Source organism: Mesoplodon densirostris, chromosome 3 (genome assembly GCF_025265405.1).
Source record: "Mesoplodon densirostris isolate mMesDen1 chromosome 3, mMesDen1 primary haplotype, whole genome shotgun sequence".
NCBI lineage: Eukaryota > Metazoa > Chordata > Mammalia > Artiodactyla > Ziphiidae > Mesoplodon > Mesoplodon densirostris.
This window is the reverse complement of record NC_082663.1, coordinates 30582119-30602321: the sequence shown is the minus strand read 5'-3', so window position 1 is coordinate 30602321 and position 20203 is coordinate 30582119.

Sequence of the window (20203 nt, the reverse complement as noted above, 5' to 3'; positions counted from 1 at the left end):
TTCCTTTGTTGACATGCCAATTTATTCAACAATAGCCTCCCCCTTCCTCTCCTCACTGTTTTCCATTTCTCACACTCCTCCTAACTGACAAACACTCCCCAAACTGTGTGTGTGTGTGTGTGTGTGTGTGTGTGTGTTTGGGGTCTAGGAAAATACAATCTATTTTTGTCCCCATATCCCTGATGAGGTGGAGAGAAGTGTATCTTCGCCCCCGCCCACAACATTTTCCTAATGGCCAGTGTGGCCAGTGTGGACACAGGGCCAATTTTATGCATAGGCTGAGAGCTGTGTAATTTGCAGGGTGTTGCGAAGGCCATTGCAGCAGTCACTCTTGGCAGCCTGCCCACCAGCCATTTCTCCCTCTCTCCTTCCTAACTGAACCCTGACTCTGGACATGTACCTCCTGCTCAGCCAGGTGCTCGAGGTGAGGTGGGCTCTATCTCTATTCCCTAGCTGTGAGTCATGCTTAGTCTAACTGATCTTGAGAGTTCCATTCTCCTTGTAAGTGATTGGTTTAGGCACTGGCATGGGAAACAAATCTATCCAATGGGAATGAAGGAGAAATAAGCTGGGGGAGGAGAGGCATATGGGGAAGGTTATCCTTTATCTTTGAAAGATACACTGGAGAAATAAACGGCCTTCTTAATGCCCTTCTTAATGTTGTCTGGAGGCTGTGAGATTGAGAGTTGCTGTAGCCATCTTGAAGACAGGAGAGGACAAGCCCCAGGAAAAAGCCATTCTGCTGAGAACAGCAGAAAAGAAATATGAAAATGAGTTGCGTCTTTGATGACATCCTTGAGCTGTTGACCCTGTCTCACTCTGGACTTATTGTTTTTGAGATAATAAATCTCCTCCCTTTTAGGCCACTTGTTTTCACATTTTCTGTTTCTTCCAACTTAAACTATCTTTAAAAACATAGCTTTTCTGCCCCCAAATAATTCCTCCATACATATCATCTCTCCCCTGCTTAGCTTATGAAACACAGATCATTAGTAACTCCTAATTTCATATCACTTTTCATGTGCCAGGCACTGTTCTTAAATGCTTTAACTAAAGTAACTCATTAAACTTTTATAAAACCCCATAAGTACTCTTATTATCCTCATTACACAGATGAAGACACTGAGGCATGGAAAGGTTGAGAAAATTGCCAAAGATCCCACAGCTAGTAAGATCCATACTCTTAACAATGACTCCAGCAACTTCCATGAATTGAATGAACTGGAAGTTCTGGACCCTCGTTGCTCTCTCTTGAGTGAAGCGTACTCAAGGTGAGGAAGACCAAGCCAGGTGTTTTGGGGCCAGGATTGGTGGCTACCTCCTCTTTCTGCAGCTGAAGGTGCCAGGGCCAGCCTGTAAGGTATGTGGGCAAGGTGCCCCCGGGTCACGATTCTCATGAATTCTTTATTGCTGGCAGGATTGCACCAGGATGAGTTGAACTGGACTTTGAACAGCTTAAAGCCTAACCAAGGGCCAGAGCTGGGGAGCCTTCCCAGTTTCCCCTGGGCCTCAAGCTCAGATTCTCTTAACTTCCCTCTGTAACTTAGGGACCCTAGCTCTTTACCCCACTCAGTGGGCCCCATTTACAAGACATAGAAATTTGTTGCTAAAGGGTTTTTAATAACCTCCTGGTTCTACCTCCTCCTGTCCCCTCTGTGTCACTCAGAATCCAGTTAGGACACCACAAAAATTTTTTTTAATGGAGGTGATTTAATAAATAATTGTTAACTAGGCTTGAGGAATTGAAAAGGCAAAAAGACAAGACTAAGGTATAGCAGAGCAGCAACTTCAGGAAGCAGCTACCATCCTTATAGCTGTGGAGCAAAGGAAGGGGTTGGAATTTCTGGAACTTAGGAACTTAGAGGAGGGAACTTCTGCGGAGAGAGCGATGCTCTTTTGGTGCTGGTGGACTAAGGAAGTGATGCTAGAGTGTTGCTGACAGGTCCTTGAAACCCACAGAAACCCAACAAGATGCAAACAGGAAGGAGCCGTCACATTGTCTCCTCCAGCATTGCAGTCTTCCTCCGATGCTCCCTGTGGTACAGTCCAACACGAGCCAGAGGACAAAACAGCATGCAGAGTGCAGAAGGGAAGCTTTGACTCTGAAAGACAATAGCTAATTCATTCTCCCTCTCTCTCTTTCTCTCTCTCTCTCTCTCTCTCTCTCTCTCTTCGCCACTGCCCACAAGTATGGGACAACTCAAGGGATTGCAAAAATGACATTTATCAATGCGATTTCAATACGATAAGAAAGCTTTATTTTAATTCTATCCCATTTCCACTGGAGATACAAGATACCAGTGAGGGGGCTGCCAAGTGAAAAAAAAATGCTCTAGAAAAGTCAGTGCAGGAGGCTTAAAAGACACATGGTAGAAGAAGCTGGTAGATGGTTTGCTGTAAGAAAACTTACCGTGTACTGAGTGGGATTGCCGTTAGACCTCTTCTGAATTTTGGATAAAATAAAAGAAGGGATTAGATAATTAAGAGTTTGATGCCTATTAGCATCATGGTCTGTATACTGTCCTTCAAAAGATCTCTTCTCTCTGAGAAAAAAAATGTTGTCCCCACCTCTTTAGAAGCTGGGGAGACTCCATCTCTACTTCTGGGGAGAGAGGTGATGCATTCCTGGGTGAATGAACACGAATTAAGGTCTTCCTATATGTTAGACTCTTTTAAACACTTTTACTACTTACTGTCAGTGTCAAATTACATTACTTCTATATGGCCCCATATCCACGTCTATGAAATGAAGATAATGCTGCCTATCTCATAGAGTTAGGAGGATTGGGAAGATACTGGAAAGCTCATAGCTTAGTGTTTCTCATACATTGTCTCTTATTCTTTGCTTATTTACTTTGCTCTTCTACATAAATTTTAGAATCATCTTATCCATAGCTACAAAATATTTTGCTAGTTTAATCTTCAAAAATCAATTAATCTTCCAACATCTTTTCACAACAACAACAAAAAAAACTCAACAAAATAGGAAAGAAGGGAACTTCTTCAACCTGATAGAGGATATTTATGAAAAACCCACAGCCAATATCATACTTAATGGTGAAAGAAAGTGCTTTTCTCTAAAGTCAGAAACAAGACAAGGCTATCTGCTCTTCATACTTTTATTCAGTATTGTACTAGATGACCTAGCCAGGGCAATTAGGCAAGAAAATGAAATAAAAGGTAATCAGATTGGAAAAGAAGAAGGAAAATGACTTTTATTCTCAGATGACATGATCTTGCATGTAGGAAATTCTCAGGAATCTATAGAAAATTTTATTCAAACTAATGAAAAATTTCAGCAAGTTTTCAGGATATAAGATCAATACACAATATCAATTGTATTTGTATACTCTTTTCAATATAATAGCATCAAAAATACTTAGGAATACATTTAATAAAAATGCAGGATTTGTACACTGAAAACTACAAAACATTTCTGAAAGAAATTAAAGAAGATCTAAATAAATGAAAGTATATCCCATGTTCATGGGTTGGAAGACTTAATATTGTAAAAATTACAATATTCCCCAAATTCATCTACAGATTCAACACAATGCCTATTAAAATCCCAGCTGACTTTTTTATAGATATTGACAAACAGATCCTAAAATTCATATGGAAATGCAAGGAATCCAGAATAGCCAAAACAACTTTGAGAAAGAGCAAATGTGGAGAACTCTCATTATGTGATATCAATACTAGAAACCTACAGTTATCAAGACAATGTGGTAAAGATAGACACATATTTCAATGGAATAAACTGCAGAAATCAACCCAAAATAGTGAACTAATTTTTAACAGAAGGGGAAGGGCAATTTAGGAACAAAAGGAAAACCTTTTCAACAAATGGTGCTGAGACATTTAGCACCCATAGACAAACAAACAACAACAACGACAACAAAAGCCACAGCTTAAAATGTTGTATAATAACACATATGTGTGGAATCTAAAAAATGGTATAGATGCAAAGATGCCTCTTATATACAAAGCAGAAATAGAGGCACAGATGTAGAGAACAAAAACCACAGCTTAGATCTATAATTTATATCTAATGCAAAAATTAACTCAAAATAGAGCATGTGCCTACACATAAAATGAAAAATAGAATACTTCTACAAGAAAGCATAGGAGGAAATCTTTGGACTATCTAACTTCACAGATAGATAGCATGATCTATATTGATGAATTGAACTTTATCAAAATTAAGAACTTCTGCCCTTTGAAATAAGAGAATGAAGAGACAAGCCACAACCTGGGAGAAAATATTTGCAAATCACATATCTGATAATGGACTCGCATCCAGAATGTATAAAAAACCCTCAAAACTCGATCATAAGGAAACAAACAACCCAATTAAAAATGCCAAAACCTTTCAACAGACATTTCATCAAAGAAGATATACAAATGCCAAATAAGCGCATAAAAAATGCTCTTTAATCATTAGGGAAATGAAAATTAAAACCACATTGAGATAGCACTGCATATCTATTAGGCCATCTATAATTTAAAACACTGACCATAGCAAGATTTGATGAGAATTTAGAGCAACTGAAACTCTCATACACTGATGGTGGAACAGTAAAATGGTACAACCACTATGGAAAACAAATCTGGAATTTTGTTAAGCATACAGCCACCATATGATGCAGCCATTCCATTCCTAGGTATATTCCCAAGAGAAATAAAACATATGTCTATACAAAGATTTATAATGAATATTAATAGTTTAATTTATAACAGCCCAAAATAGGAATCAACCTCGTGGTATAATTTAAAAAATATATGTATTTGGTCTTTGTCCCTGGTACCTGACACAGAGCTCCTAAAATCCTTGGAATTTCCTGAGCGTTAGGAGTGTCTTTTTTTATTCATAACAAGCATCTTTAGACTATACTTCACTTTATGCTAATGAGGTATCTCCTGGTGGAGCCCCTGGATGGCTTCAGGATGAGGGCTGGTCACCTGAAAGTCCAAGCACATGATTAGAGGGTTAGAACTTTCAACCCCACTCCTGGAGAAGGGGGGACTAGGGATTGAGTTCATTTGCCAATGGCCAATGATTTAATCAATCATGTGTACATAATGAAACCTCCATTAAAACCCCTAAACAATGGGATTTGGAGAGCTTCTTGGTTGGTGAACACATGGATGTGCTGGGAGGGTGGCACTCATAGAGAGGGCATGGAAGTTCTACACCCCTCTCCTCCAATTCCATGCCCTGTGCGTCTCTACCATTTGACTTTCTGAGTTGTATCTTTTATAATAAACTGGTAATCATAAGCAAACTGCTTTCCTGTGTTCTGTGAGTCATTCTAGTAAATTATGGACACTGAGGAAGGGGTTGTGGGAAGCTCTAAATTTGTAGTCAGCCAGGCAGAAGTGTGGGTTTCCTTGGGAACCCACTTATGGCCAGTGTCTGAAATGGGGACGGCCATGTGGGATTGAGCCTTAGCCTGTTGGGTCTGTGCAAACTCTGGGTGGTTAGTATCAGAATTGCATTGAATTGTTGGACACCTGTTTGATATTGGAGAACTGGGGAACTTGTTATTGGTGTTGGAAAAAGACATCACAACCCCCCAAATCCATCAATAGATGAATAAACAAATTGTTGTATAAGCATCCAACAGAATAATACTAAGCAATAAAAACAAACAATTAATATAGGCTACTACTAGCACAAGCTAATGTGTATGAATCTCAAAGTAATTACACTGATTTAAAAAGCCAGACAAGAAGAAATACATACTATATGAACCCATTTATATAAAAGTATAGAAAATGCAATTGAATCTATAGTGGCAGAAAGCAGATTGGTGTTTGCTTGGGAGTTGGGGGCAGAGGAAGGGATTATTAAGGGGCAAGCTGTTTTTTTTCAGGGGGAGGTAGGTGATGGATATGTTCATTATATTGAGTTTGGTGATGGTTTCACAGCTATATGCATGTGTCAAATTTACCAAGTTATGCCTTTTAAATGTTGCGGTTTATTGTATGTCAATTATATCTTAATAAATCTGTTAAAACTTTTTAGATGACTGGAATAAATGTATTCAAATGGTTATCTCTGGGTGGTAGACTTCGGGAGTTTTGTTTTTTCTTTATTCTTTATACTTTTATCTACTTTTAAAGTTTCCTCCAGCAAGCTTATATGGTAGAAAATGAAAGTCTACAGTAAAAAAAAAAAAAAAGCAAATGATATGAAAATATTATACAAGGCTAAGACAGCATGATTAATTTTCCAGGAACATTGTGAGCTAAGTAGTCCTTTGTGGGCTCATCTGGGAACCCAATCACCATTTATAAGGAGGCTGCTGTGAAAAAATGTGCTCTCTGTTCCAGCGTTTTTAAATTGAACTTTGTGAACAGCTGTATTTTCTTTTTAATTCTCTTAGCAGCAGAATCCTTTGTTTCAGGTTTTGTCTACCAGAGTTTCTTTTATTTTCTTGTGGGTGTTTTTTCACAGTAGTATAAAATGGTTCCTTAAAAATTAAAGGAATTTAATTAAATTTAATGGTGACTTAAATTAAATTTAATTTTTAAAAAAATTAAAAAAAATTTCGTGTGGGAAATGTAGTTGAGGACTGATGCCAGAGAGGTTTTCTGCTTGATCCACCAGGAACAGGTTTCAGTGTGGTTACGGTCAGTAACAAGACTATAAACATTGCACCTTGTTACTGCAAATGCCTGTCTTCTACTTCATGTGGCCCTGGAGACAGAACTACTTGGTGAATTGCTTTTTCTCCCCATACACAGTCTCCCTCAATTCCTAAACCCCTAGAAAGGTAAGCCTTAAGTTAGGCTCCCATTACAGGAGAGCACTTTTTATTTTATTTTATTTATTTATTTATTTATTTATTTATTTTTTGCTGTACGCGGGCCTCTCACTGCTGTGGCCTCTCCCGTTGCGGAGCACAGGCTCCGGACACACAGGCTCCGCGGCCTTGGCTCGCGGGCCCAGCCGCTCCGCGGCATGCGGGATCTTCCGGGATCGGGGCACGAACCCGTGTCCCCTGCATCGGCAGGCGGACTCTCAACCACTGCGCCACCAGGGAAGCCCAAGGAGAGCACTTTTTAAAAAAAATTTTATTGGATTATAGCTGATTCACAATGCTGTGTTAGTTTCAGATGTACAGCAAAGTGGTTCAGTTATATATATACATATATTCATTCTTTTTCAGATTCTTTTCTCATATAGGTTATCACAGAATATTGAGTAGAGTTCCCTGTGCTATACAGTAGGTCCTTGTTGGTTACTTATCGTATACATAGTAGTGTGTGTATGTTAATCTCAAGCTCCTGATTTATCCCTCCCCCTATGCTTCCCCTTTGGTACCATAAGTTTGTTTTCGATGTCTGTAAGTTGCAGGAGAGATTCTGTCCCAGCAGTAGTCTCTATCAGAGTCTGTCCTACTGTTCTCATCAGACCTGAAGGAACACCTGTTTTCCAGCTAAGTTCTCACCCTGGGATCTTTTTGCAGGCAATGATGCACAAAGCAAAGAGCAGGCAGAACATTTCTAAATTGGTTGGCCTCATGCTGATTCTTAGAGGAGGTAGAAAACCATCAAATCCAACTGAATTTAGATTTGCTGGAGCCTAAACAAAATCCTTTGGTCCCTTTGGAATAGAAAACTTAGGGAACACTAAGAAAGCTTCATATAGACATTACAGTGGCTTTTCAGAATCACAAAGGTAAAACTAAATTTCCCACTACTTATTGCCTTGGAAACCTCACACACTCTCAAAGACACAACCTGATCACACCTTGGTCTAATGAAAAAAGTTCAACCCAGACAGTCTTAATTTTTTCCTTTGACTACCCCAATAGGCTTCCTGTAGTGCCCATAAGGTTATGTTGAAATGTCTTGCTAATTTCAAAAGGAAAACTTATCTTTTTCTGCAATGAATCTGCCCCAGCATCTAGCAGAGTTCCTGACACATAGTAGACACTCAAAAAATTTATGTATGACTCATGCATACTGTTTCATCGACAAATTCCATATGACTAATAAAGTTTAAATAAACACATTTTTTGAAAGGAATTGATGGAACAGTGTAGGAATAACCCAAGAGGTGTCTCATTATTTAATTTCACTCTTGTTGTTGTTACTGTTGCATGTGTCCAAAGAGAAGTACAGTACTTTGGTTGCATTAGGTTATGCAATTTCATCATTCTGTTACCCTGTCTCCCAAGACAACTGACTCTCCAAGAAGTCTCTTGTTGGAAAATTATTTCTAAGTCATTGTACTCATTCAAGAAGGTCAAAGTTGGTGACACTCAGCATTTTAGTTGCAAGAAACAGAAACCAACTCTAGCTAATTTAAGTAGAAAAGGAACTTATTAAAGGATATTGGTAGCTCACAGAATCTTAGGTCAGGACAAAGAATCAGCCAAGTATAATGCTCAAAATGCCACAGTGAGCCTGTCCCAGGAAGACATCACTATCCCTGGCACTGGGTCCAGATGCTGCAGACTACACAGCCAGCATCTCCAGTGTAGACCCTAGCAACTGCCTCTGAAACAGTTGTCACTGCCCCCTCCAGAGACAGAGTGGCCACCTCCCACCAGAATGGGTTGTGAGTGGTCTTGTTCCTTTGTGTCACCAGTTTCTAATTTTAAATCTAGGGCAGAAACCAAACTGAGGTCTGGGCCCTAGCTGCAAAGGTGTTGGGGCAATGATTACCAGGTATGTTTACTCTGGGAGTGAAAGGTCTCTGTCTCTGTCTCAAAGCTGAGGCCATGGATGTCCCCTACAACACTGTTTTATCAATACTCTTTCAAGGAATAAGAGGTTGGAAAATATCTTTAATATACAGCTACTGAGGACTATCAAATACTGTCTTTGTGACAATGACATAAGAGAAAATCAGTGAAACATAGAATGTGTATAAAGGCAAGCATGAGTCATGTATAGAAATCAGTGGATGGTAGTATACCTGAAACTAACATAATATTGTACAACTACATTTCCATAAAAAAGAAACAAATGAAAAGCAATCAGTGGATGGATATCAGGGAATCTGTGAATGCTTGGCAATTTTATGCAAAATTAAGTGTATTTCAAAGGCATGCATTGTACAAAAAGCTTAAGAACCTAGATCCAGATTATAGTCAAAACCCATCACTTTGTACACTAGACCAGTAAACGGAGGTGCAGAGACTGGCTTATTCAAGGATGCACAGTCCTAGCAGAATAAGGACTGGAACTCGTGCCTTAAAAATTTGTCTGAGAAACATCCTCCAAGTACAAAGCATAGCTTAAGGTCATAGACACATCTGTCTTAGAACAACCATGTCAATTTGTGCCAAAGCTACTACATGTTTTATGTAAACAGAGAAACCTGTTCCCGGGTTTCAATTTCAGCTTTGCTTTTCATTAGGGAGTCTTATACTGATGTAAATATTACTTGCTTTCCTTGCATCTCCTACCAGTGACCTAGTCACATCACCTGCAAGAAACTGGGAGCTGAATGAAGGCAGGGGTCTGAAGCCCCAGGTCAGGCCATCCCAGCAGTTCTAGCTACGGGTGGGCTCCAAAAGGGGTCTTCCTAGTTGAACCTGTGTACACAATCACAGAGTTCTTATTCCTGAGCTTTGCTGCTTATGCTGAAACTGTGCCACCCTTCACAGAAAATGGGCCACCAATGAGACTGCTCATTGCACTGTCCAGCCATTTGCCTGATAGTCCAGGTTGAGAGCTCCAGTGTTGACAAGGGTCAAACAAGCAACATGAGTGAAGCTGTCCAAGGTCAGACAATAGAAAGTGTAGGAACTGTAGTAAACTCACAGCAACTGGAGAAAAATAAAGTTAGATTCCTACCTCATTTTTTACACCAAAATAATTTGGGGGAATAGCCTCTTAATTATATATATTGATATAGAAATAAAGCTGTGTTACATTTTTTTAACCCAGCTACGCTAAAAGGATTGCCTGCCATACGTCGTGCAATTCAACAGAAGGGCAGGGAAAATGTTCAGTGCTTTGGAACAGAGGAATAAAATTTCAAAGCACTAAGGGGCCAACTTGACCGATTTATGGATGGAGCAGGACCATAATTAAGGCATGGTGTCATGATTTTATTAGGATTTTTTTCTTAGGTAGTGAACACAATGGTGTATCTTGCAGTTGATGGTGTCTTAAAAAGACAGCATATGTATTTGCTTGTGTGTGCGTACCCTCTCTCTGGAAGGACACACAAGAACCTGTAGCAGTGGCCGCCTCTGTGGGAGCAGCCCTGGGCGGCTGGGGGAACACTATGTTTAAACCCTTTTATATCCTTTGGATTTTTAAATCTGATACAAGTATTATCTATTCATAACTTAATACAAATAATAATTTAACATAAGAAGATGGTAGCTCTTTATGTGCTAATGTGGAATGAAACCCAAGATATAGTGTTAAATTTAAAAAGGTAAAATAAGTAAATACATAAAGCAGGCAGCACTTGTTAGCTCCACTCCATTTTGCTGTGCAGGAATGCAGACCCAGTGTTCCCACATCTTCTAATTTTTCAAGAGAAGCTCGAAATCTCGATTTCGTGTAAAATTTCCTGATTTTTAAGGTTGACAAGAAATTCAAAGTCTCTGAAACATGATTAGGATGATAAAACCCATCTGTGAGTGGGCTGGGGTGCATGGACTGTCACTTGGGGTCCTCCGTGTTGTTTTTGATGGTGGCCCTGCCACATGTAATTCTGCCAATTGTTCTGGGGCACCTGCTGTGGGGTGAGTGCCCTTCTCAGTGAGCCATGGGGCCTGGCACAGAGCTCCGTGCTCCAGGAGGAAGGGGCAAAGAGGTGCTATCCACTCACCTAGGACTGCACCAAAGTCACCAGGTTTGCCTACAGAGGGCACCTTTTCTTAATCTGAGCCAAGGTGGCCTTTAGGTTAGTGATGGCCCAGCCTGATGGAGAAGAGATCAGTGACTAGTTTTTTAAGATGAAACTCAAACCCAGATCTGTTTTTTTTTTTTTTTTTTTCTGCCATAAAACAGATGACTTCTTGCCTTCTTGGCTCATGAACTGTGTGAGGTGAAGGATTTACTAGCTCAGAGGGCCAAGTGGAATCCACCCACATGGCTGTGCAGGACTCTGAAGTCTTGTGACCGTCTTGGTTCTTTTGGGGCTCACCAAGACAGACATGGCAAGTTGACCCAGACAGACACGGCAGATTGTCAAGGAGACAGTTCTTTTTGCTTTGTTTGGTAAAAAAGAAAAAAATCATCTGCCAAAGCTTTTGTGTTTATTCCTTCTTCTCTGTAGATGAACACACAGCCCTTGGCCATCAGCAATACCTGCTCACCTACACACAAAACAATACATATCATCGAAGCCAAAGGAAACAATTTAAATCAGTAGGAGTGTTTGTTGTCCTGAGAATTAACTGAGATAATGCATTTGAAGTGTTTGTCACAGTGTCTGGCGCTGTGAACTCCCTGTACATCATCACTTATTTTTTAAAATAAATTGAGGTGTAGGATGAACATATAAAGTCCTAAAAGCATTCACACCTTATCAAGTTAGAAGTGAAACATCTTTTGCAGTAGGTTATCAAAGCCCTAGGCAGCCACCCTAAACTCCCTCAAAACACTGGCCATTGTAAGTTATGAATTCACTTAAATTTGGAGGCTTCCGTCTAAACATCCCCTGTCAGCACTGGAAAGCAGGAGAGGAGGTCAAGGGAAAATGAGGGACAAAAAGTCATCCCTGCTCCTTGGCTTTTTTCGTCTGTATTAAATAATGTCAACTCTAAATATCGCCCAGATTGCTAAGAAACTGGCTGTTGTGTAAGCTGGGACACTGACTCTGATTTGTAACAAAGCAATACACAGATTTTCCCATACTGCCTGTCCCTGGACCCACAGCATCGACAGACCTAAATCCAATCTGCAGTATAGTAATGGTTTCAAGTCTAGGTCGGTTTCTTCTTATGAAAATAGTGATGATTAAAACAATGATGATGATGATAGTACCTACTTCATAGGCTGGTTTTAAGAATTAAGTGAGGCAACATCTCTAAAGTGTTTGGCATGGAGCCTGGCACACAGAGGTGTTCAGTTAGACTAGCAGTGATTAGGCACCGGAAGAAGGACTATGAAACTTCCCTCATTCATCACAGTTTATCAAGTGCCTGTGTCTCTCTGTGCTAGGCTCTGTGCTGGAGGCATGCTCACAGACAGGGAGCTTGGGCCCTCGAGTAGTTCACAGTCTCAGAGAATAAGAATTCAGGATAGGATGAGAGACAGAGGACACGGTTGCAGCACGATGAGCAGGCATCCAGAAACGGGGGAGTGTGTCTGGCCTGTGAGGACTTTGTGTTTTGCACAGCCTACTTCCATCTTGTTGTCTGTACTGTAGTTTGAACTTTGTCTTCCACATGGAGCCAAGCGGGTCAGGTTTTGGGTAATTTTGACAAAGCCATGACTCACAGAATAAAAGCAATCCTAAGCTCACCTAATTTATTGCTTGTGCCAGTCTTCAAGGTCATGCTCAAATAATCCAAGATCTCCATGTCTTCCTTTTTCTATGCAGGACCTTTAGTGGACGAGACTTACCAGTCTCTCTGGAAAGACCCCTGTTTAAGAGTTTTCCAATCAAGACTGCTTTCTCATATATGCCTTTATTTTCTTGCAGTAAATCAAGCAAATGTTCTCATAAAGAAGGGAGCCAGGCAGAATTTCTGGACCACGGGTAGCTCACTGCCCTTTCCTCTCCTGCTGATATCCGTCCTCAAGAGTAACTCTTGGCCATATTCTGGTTTCTCATTGAAGGAGGCATTGGAACGCCATTCTGCTACATTCCTCGGGGAGGATATCAAGCAAAAGGTCTTCCCAAGAATTTATGGATAAAGCTTAATTAAACTGGAAACACTCTAACATTGTTCAAGAAGTTTTAGTAACTTTCCATTATCTGGATTCAAATATGGAGTATGACTTTCTTGCTTTTTACAGTGGTTTCTATGGCATAATTAGGGCAACACCTGCAGGGGTCAAGGGCCACAAGGTTAAGGAAGCCCCCCACTCACCTCTCTCTACCTCAGCCGGGGAGCTCATTTCATTTCAGCCAAGATAAGTTGAGTACCTCCTGTGTTCCCAATGCTGGTGACTATTTGAAAGATCATAGATCTCTGTAGGTCAACAGATACCACTTAGCACACCTAAACCTTTAAAATCCATGGGCATGCTCATTTGCTAAACATAAATTATTCAGTTCAGACTTAAATTAGCTTAGAAATGGAAAAGACCTTCAGAATTCTTTAGTACTCAGTGATGGATCACTTCTCCAGAATTCCTAATGCATAACTATTCCACTTGAGTGTCCATACCTCTTGGGAGGGGGAAATCTCTCCTTCCAATGGACACTGTTCCACCTGCCACCCAGAGGTTTTTTTTTTTAAGAAGACTGAAACAAAGTATTACAAATAAGGAAGCTAGCACACAGAATGTCCTCAACTAAATAATTCTTTTTCTGCTAGGTTGGAAAGTCCTTCCCTTAACTGATCTTAATACAACCAATATGAGTCTCTTCTACTCATATTGGTTCTCATTTCATCTTCTGAATCAACACGAGACAAGCTTCCTCCTCCACATGACAGCCCTTGTAGCATTTGAAGCAAGCTGCCTTCAGTCTCACCATCTCTAGACTCATGATCCTCAAGGCCACTACCTCAGAGCGGCCCACCTGACGAGTTCAGCTTCAGTATAGCCTTCTTTTCAGTTACTCTAGCAATCACCTGCTTTGTTTTCTTCAAGCACGTTTCACAGTCTGAAGTTGTTTTGCTCATGTATTTGCTCATTCCTTTATTGTTGACCATAACATAAGCTCTTTAAGGGCAGGAATCTTGTCTGTCTTATTCATTACTGAATCTTTTGTACCTAGAACTGTGACTAGCAAGCCCTCAACAAATATGTGTTGATTATTAGTTAAATGAGTCAGTGAACAAACCTGAAACCAGTCTTTCACCCACTCAGTTTCTTTGGCTCAGGTAATGAAGTAGCTCTGTCCTGCAGACAGCAGTGAAGAATGAAGAAGCTAAATTAGAGCAAGGAACATCTACTAGCCACTTCCTTCTCCTACTCCTTGAATACAGTGTGATAGTGCGAGAGGAGAAAAAATGCTGCCAGGACCAGGATTCTTATGTGATACTTGCTGACATCTTACCGTGTAGCCTTGAAAAAGGCTCTCAACTTTTTGGAGCTTCAATTTCTCATATAGAAAACCCAGAAGGCAGATAATTTGATCCTGAAGGTGCCTTGGGGCTCAGAAATTCTCTCAGTGGAAATATAAATGCCAAAAAAGAAGCCCCAAGTGGTTCAAATGCACTTAAGATCTGATCATCCTCCATTAGCAAAGGGTCAGTTGTACCCAAACATCTATGTGCATCTGAATCACCTAGGAGGTATCTGATTAAATCAACTCTATTGAGGTGCAATTTATATGCAAGTAAGTGCACACAATTTGAAGTATACACTTAGATGAGTTTTGACAAATGTATACCCCTATGTAACTACCAGTCAATAAAGATATAGAACATTACCATCATACTAGAAAGTTCCCTCATGCCCCATTGCAGTCAATCCACTCTTTAACCCTCTGCCCTATGCAATCACCAATCTCATTTCTATCACCACATATTAGTTGTGTTTATTCTAGAACTTCAAATATATAATATATAATCACATATATTATATATATATATATATATATATATATATAATCACAATGATACAGTGTTTACTCTTTTGTGTTTGGCTTCTTTTGCTTAGAATATTGCTGTTGAGATTTCATCCATGTTGTTTCTTATGTCAGTGGTTTGTTTTATTTATATAGCTGAGTAATTGTCCACTCTAGAAAGCTTCTTAAATGTAAACTTCTGGACTCCACTGATATTCTTGACATTAGGATCTCTGAAGTTGAAGTCCAGAAATCTCTGTGTTTAACATGCCCTAGAAGGAATCCTTATGCAGAAGCTGGGTTTAGAAACCTTTTAATTAGGGGATTTTCCCCTTCAAGTTCAAATAGTTTCCACAATGTAACCATTCGTTGGCTGAGAGTAAATTGGTCACAGGTTCTGTGCATGTCTGAGAACTCTCCTTCCTGTTGGACTGTCTCAGCCAGATCTGTGGCCTTCCACAGCTCATGAAGTTCCTGGTGCCTGTAACAAATCCCAGAGAGTAGCTCTGCAAATATTCTTTCAGCTCTAAGGCACCTGTAAATTGAGTTATGAGTCTCAGTGTCCACAGGTAAGTCTATAATCTTAATCTATAAATGCTCACCCCTGTCACAGAGAAACAGAGGTGCTGTGAGCAGCCTTTCATTTCAGCCCAACTGCTGAAATTACTCATGACAGTTTTATGAGTCATTTTACTGTCTGGTAAAGATTTTTCCTTTTTTTTCCCCCCCCTTAACAATGAGGGACGCATTCTTTGACCATAGCACACAAATGCCACCTTCAGGAAGGAAATATAACATTCTTGTTATGCCACAGGGACCCAGTTTCTCTTCCTGTATGAGAACTTGCAAAAAAGTCTTAAGATCAATATACAGTTTATGTTTTTATAAAACTTCATTCCAGATCTTAAAGAGATAGACTTTATTTTTCAGGGCAGCTTTAGGTTCACGGAAAAGTTAAGCAGGAGGTACAGCAATTTCCCATCTATTCTCTCCTGTATAGGTACAACATGCCACACCAGACAGAGGGGCACATTTGTTATAGTAGATGAGCCTACATCATTATCTCCCACACTCCAAAGTTTGATTAGGTTTCAAATGAAGAATGGCATGTATTCACCATTGTAATATCATATATCATACAGAGCAGTTTCACTGCCCCTAGAAATCCTCTGTGCTCTGCCTATTTATCCTTTTCTCCCCTTGAGCCCTTGCCAAACACTGATGCTTTGACCATTTCTATAGTTTACAGAAAGTCACATGTTTGAATTATACAGTATATAGTGTTTTAAGATTGGCTTCTTTTACTTAGAATATGAATTTAAGGTTCCTTCATATCTTTTCATGGCTTGATAGCCCACTTCTTTTTAGTGCTGAATATTCCATTGTCTGGATGTACCACAGTTTATATATCCATTCATCTACTGAAGGGCATCTTTGTTGCTTCCAAGTTTTGGCTATTATAAATAAAGCTGTTATAAACATCAGTGTGTAGGTTTCCTGTGTGAACATAAGTTTTCAACGCCTTTGGATAATAATACCAGGGAGCATGATTGCTGGATCATGTGGTAAGAGTATGTTTAGTTTGGGAAGAAACCGTCAAACTGTCTTTTTTTTTTTTTCTTTTTGGTAACAGCTTTATTGAGATATAGTTCACACAATATTCAATTCACCTATTTAAAGTACACAATTCAATAGTTTTTAGTAAATTCACCAAGTCATATAATCATCACCACAATCAATTTTAGAACACTTTCATCACCCCCTAAAGAAATGCTGTACCTCTTAGCCATCAAGTCCTAACTAATCTCCTTTTTGTCTCAGTAGATTTTCACATTCTGGATATTTCATGTAAATGGAATCCTATAATACGCAATCTTTTGTAACTGATTTCTTTCACTTACCTTAATGTTTTCAAGGTTCATCCATGTTTATTCCATTGCATTTTGTGGCCAAATGGTGGAACCAATGCAAATGTCTATAAATTGATAAATGGATAATTTGTCATATATCCATACAATATGAGGTATCCATTAAATGGAATATTATTTGGCTCCAAAAAGCAATGGAATATTGATACAAACTGTCTTTTAAAGTAGCTGTAACAGGCTTCCCTGGTGGCGCAGTGGTTGAGAGTCCGCCTGCCAATGCAAGGGACGCGGGTTTGTGCCCCAGTCCAGGAAGATCCCACATGCTGCCGAGTGGCTGGGCCCGTGAGCCCTGTGCTCTGCAACGGGAGAGGCCACAACAGTGAGAGGCCCACATACCGAAAAAAAAAAAAAATCTCCCGCTCAGAAAGATAGTAGTCTATGCTCTCTTTTTTTTTTTTTTTTTTTTTTTTTTTTTAAGAGTGGTGAGAGTGGGCAACCTTGTCTTGTTCCTGATCTTAGTGGAAATGGTTTCAGTTTTTCACCATTGAGGACGATGCTGGCTGTGGGTTTGTCATATATGGCCTTTATTATGTTGAGGAAAGTTCCCTCTATGCCTACTTTCTGCAGGGTTTTTATCATAAATGGGTGTTGAATTTTGTCAAAAGCTTTCTCTGCATCTATTGAGATGATCATCTGGTTTTTCTCCTTCAGTTTGTTAATATGGTGTATCACATTGATTGATTTGCGTATATTGAAGAATCCTTGCATTCCTGGAATAAACCCCACTTGATCATGGTGTATGATCCTTTTAATATGCTGTTGGATTCTGTTTGCTAGTATTTTGTTGAGGATTTTTGCATCTATGTTCATCAGTGATATTGGCCTGTAGTTTTCTTTCTTTGTGACATCCTTGTCTGGTTTTGGTATCAAGGTGATGGTGGCCTCGTAGAATGAGTTTGGGAGTGTTCCTCCCTCTGCTATATTTTGGAAGAGTTTGAGAAGGATAGGTGTTAGCTCTTCTCTAAATGCTTGATAGAATTCGCCTGTGAAGCCATCTGGTCCTGGGCTTTTGTTTGTTGGAAGATTTTTAATCACAGTTTCAATTTCAGTGCTTGTGATTGGTCTGTTCATATTTTCTATTTCTTCCTGATTCAGTCTTGGCAGGTTGTACATTTCTAAGAATTTGTCCATTTCTTCCAGGTTGTCCATTTTATTGGCATAGAGTTGCTTATAGTAATCTCTCAGGATCTTTTGTATTTCTGCAGTGTCAGTTGTTACTTCTCCTTTTTCATTTCTAATTCTATTGATTTGAGTCTTCTCCCTTTTTTCCTTGATGAGTCTGGCTAATGGTTTATCAATTTTGTTTATCTTCTCAAAGAACCAGCTTTTAGTTTTATTGATCTTTGCTATCGTTTCCTTCATTTCTTTTTCATTTATTTCTGATCTGATTTTTATGATTTCTTTCCTTCTGCTAACTTTGGGATGTTTTTGTTCTTCTTTCTCTAAGTGCTTTAGGTGCAAGGTTAGGTTGTTTATTCGAGATATTTCCTGTTTCTTAAGGTGGGATTGTATTGCCATAAACTTCCCTCTTAGAACTGCTTTTGCTGCATCCCATAGGTTTTGGGTCGTCGTGTCTCCATTGTCATTTGTTTCTAGGTATTTTTTAATTTCCTCTTTGATTTCTTCAGTGATCACTTCGTTATTAAGTAGTGTATTGTTTAGCCTCCATGTGTTTGTATGTTTTACAGCTCTTTTCCTGTAATTGATATCTAGTCTCATAGCATTGTGGTCGGAAAAGATACTTGATACAATTTCAATTTTCTTAGATTTACCAAGCTTGATTTGTGACCCAAGATATGATCTATCCTGGAGAATGTTCCATGAGCACTTGAGAAAAATGTGTATTCTGTTGTTTTTGGATGGAATGTCCTATAAATATCAATTAAGTCCATCTTGTTTAATGTATCATTTAAAGCTTGTGTTTCCTTATTTATTTTCATTTTGGATGACCTGTCCATTGGTGAAAGTGGGGTGTTAAAGTCCCCTACTATGATTGTGTTACTGTCGATTTCTCCTTTTATGGCTGTTAATATTTCCCTTATGTATTGAGGTGCTCCTATGTTTGGTGCATAAATATTTACAATTGTTATATCTTCTTCTTGGATTGATCCCTTGATCATTATGTAGTGTCCTTCTTTGTCTCTTCTAGTAGTCTTTATTTTAAAGTCTATTTTGTCTGATATGAGAATTGCTACTCCAGCTTTCTTTTGGTTTCCATTTGCATGGAATATCTTTTTCCATCCCCTTACTTTCAGTCTGTATGTGTCTCTAGGTCTGAAGTGGGTCTCTTGTAGACAGCATATATATGGGTCTTGTTTTTGTATCCATTCAGCCAGTCTGTGTCTTTTGGTGGGAGCATTTAGTCCATTTACATTTAAGGTAATTATTGATATGTATGTTCCTATTCCCATTTTCTTAATTGTTTTGGGTTCGTTATTGTAGTTCTTTTCCTTCTGTTGTGTTTCTTGCCTAGAGAAGTTCCTTTAGCATTTGTTGTAAAGCTGGTTTGGTGGTGCTGAACTCTCTCAGCTTTTGCTTGTCTGTAAACGTTTTAATTTCTCCATCAAATCTGAATGAGATCCTTGCTGGGTAGAGTAATCTTGGTTGCAGGTTTTTCTCCTTCATCACTTTAAGTATGTCCTGCCACTCCCTTCTGGCTTGTAGAGTTTCTGCTGAGAGATCAGCTGTTATCCTGAAGGGGATTCCCTTGTGTGTTATTTGTTGTTTTTGCCTTGCTGCTTTTAATATGATTTCTTTGTGTTTAATTTTTGACAGTTTGATTAATATGTGTCTTGGTGTATTTCTCCTTGGATTTATTCTGTATGGGACTCTCTGTGCCTCCTGGACTTGATTAACTATTTCCTTTCCCATATTAGGGAAGTTTTCAACTATAATCTCTTCAAATATTTTCTCAGTCCCTTTCTTTTTCTCTTCTTCTTCTGGAACCCCTATAATTCGAATGTTGGTGCGTTTAATGTTGTCCCAGAGGTCTCTGAGACTGTCCTCTGTTCTTTTCATTCTTTTTTCTTTATTTTGCTGTGCAGCAGTTATTTCCACTATTTTATCTTCCACCTCACTTATCCGTTCTTCTGCCTCAGTTATTCTGCTATTGATCCCATCTAGAGTATTTTTTATTTCATTTATTGTGTTTTTAATTGATGCTTGATTTGTCTTTAGTTCTTCTAGGTCCTTGTTAACTGTTTCTTGCATTTTGTCTATTCTATTTCCAAGATTTTGGATCATCTTTACCATCATTATTCTGAATTCTTTTTCAGATAGACTGCCTATTACCTCTTCATTTGTTAGGTCTGGTGGGTTTTTATCTTGCTCCTTCTCCTGCTGTGTGTTTTTCTGTCTTCTCATTTTGCTTATGTTACTGTGTTTGGGGTCTCCTTTTTGCAGGCTGCAGGTTCGTAGTTCCCGTTGTTTTTGGTGTCTGTCCCCAGTGGCTAAGGTTGGTTTAGTGGGTTGTGTAGGCTTCTTGGTGGAGGGGACTACTGCCTGTGTTCTGGTGGATGAGGCTGGATCTTGTCTTTCTGGTGGGCAGGTCCACGTCTGGTGGTGTGTTTTGGGGTGTCTGCGGACTTTTTATGATTTGAGGCAGCCT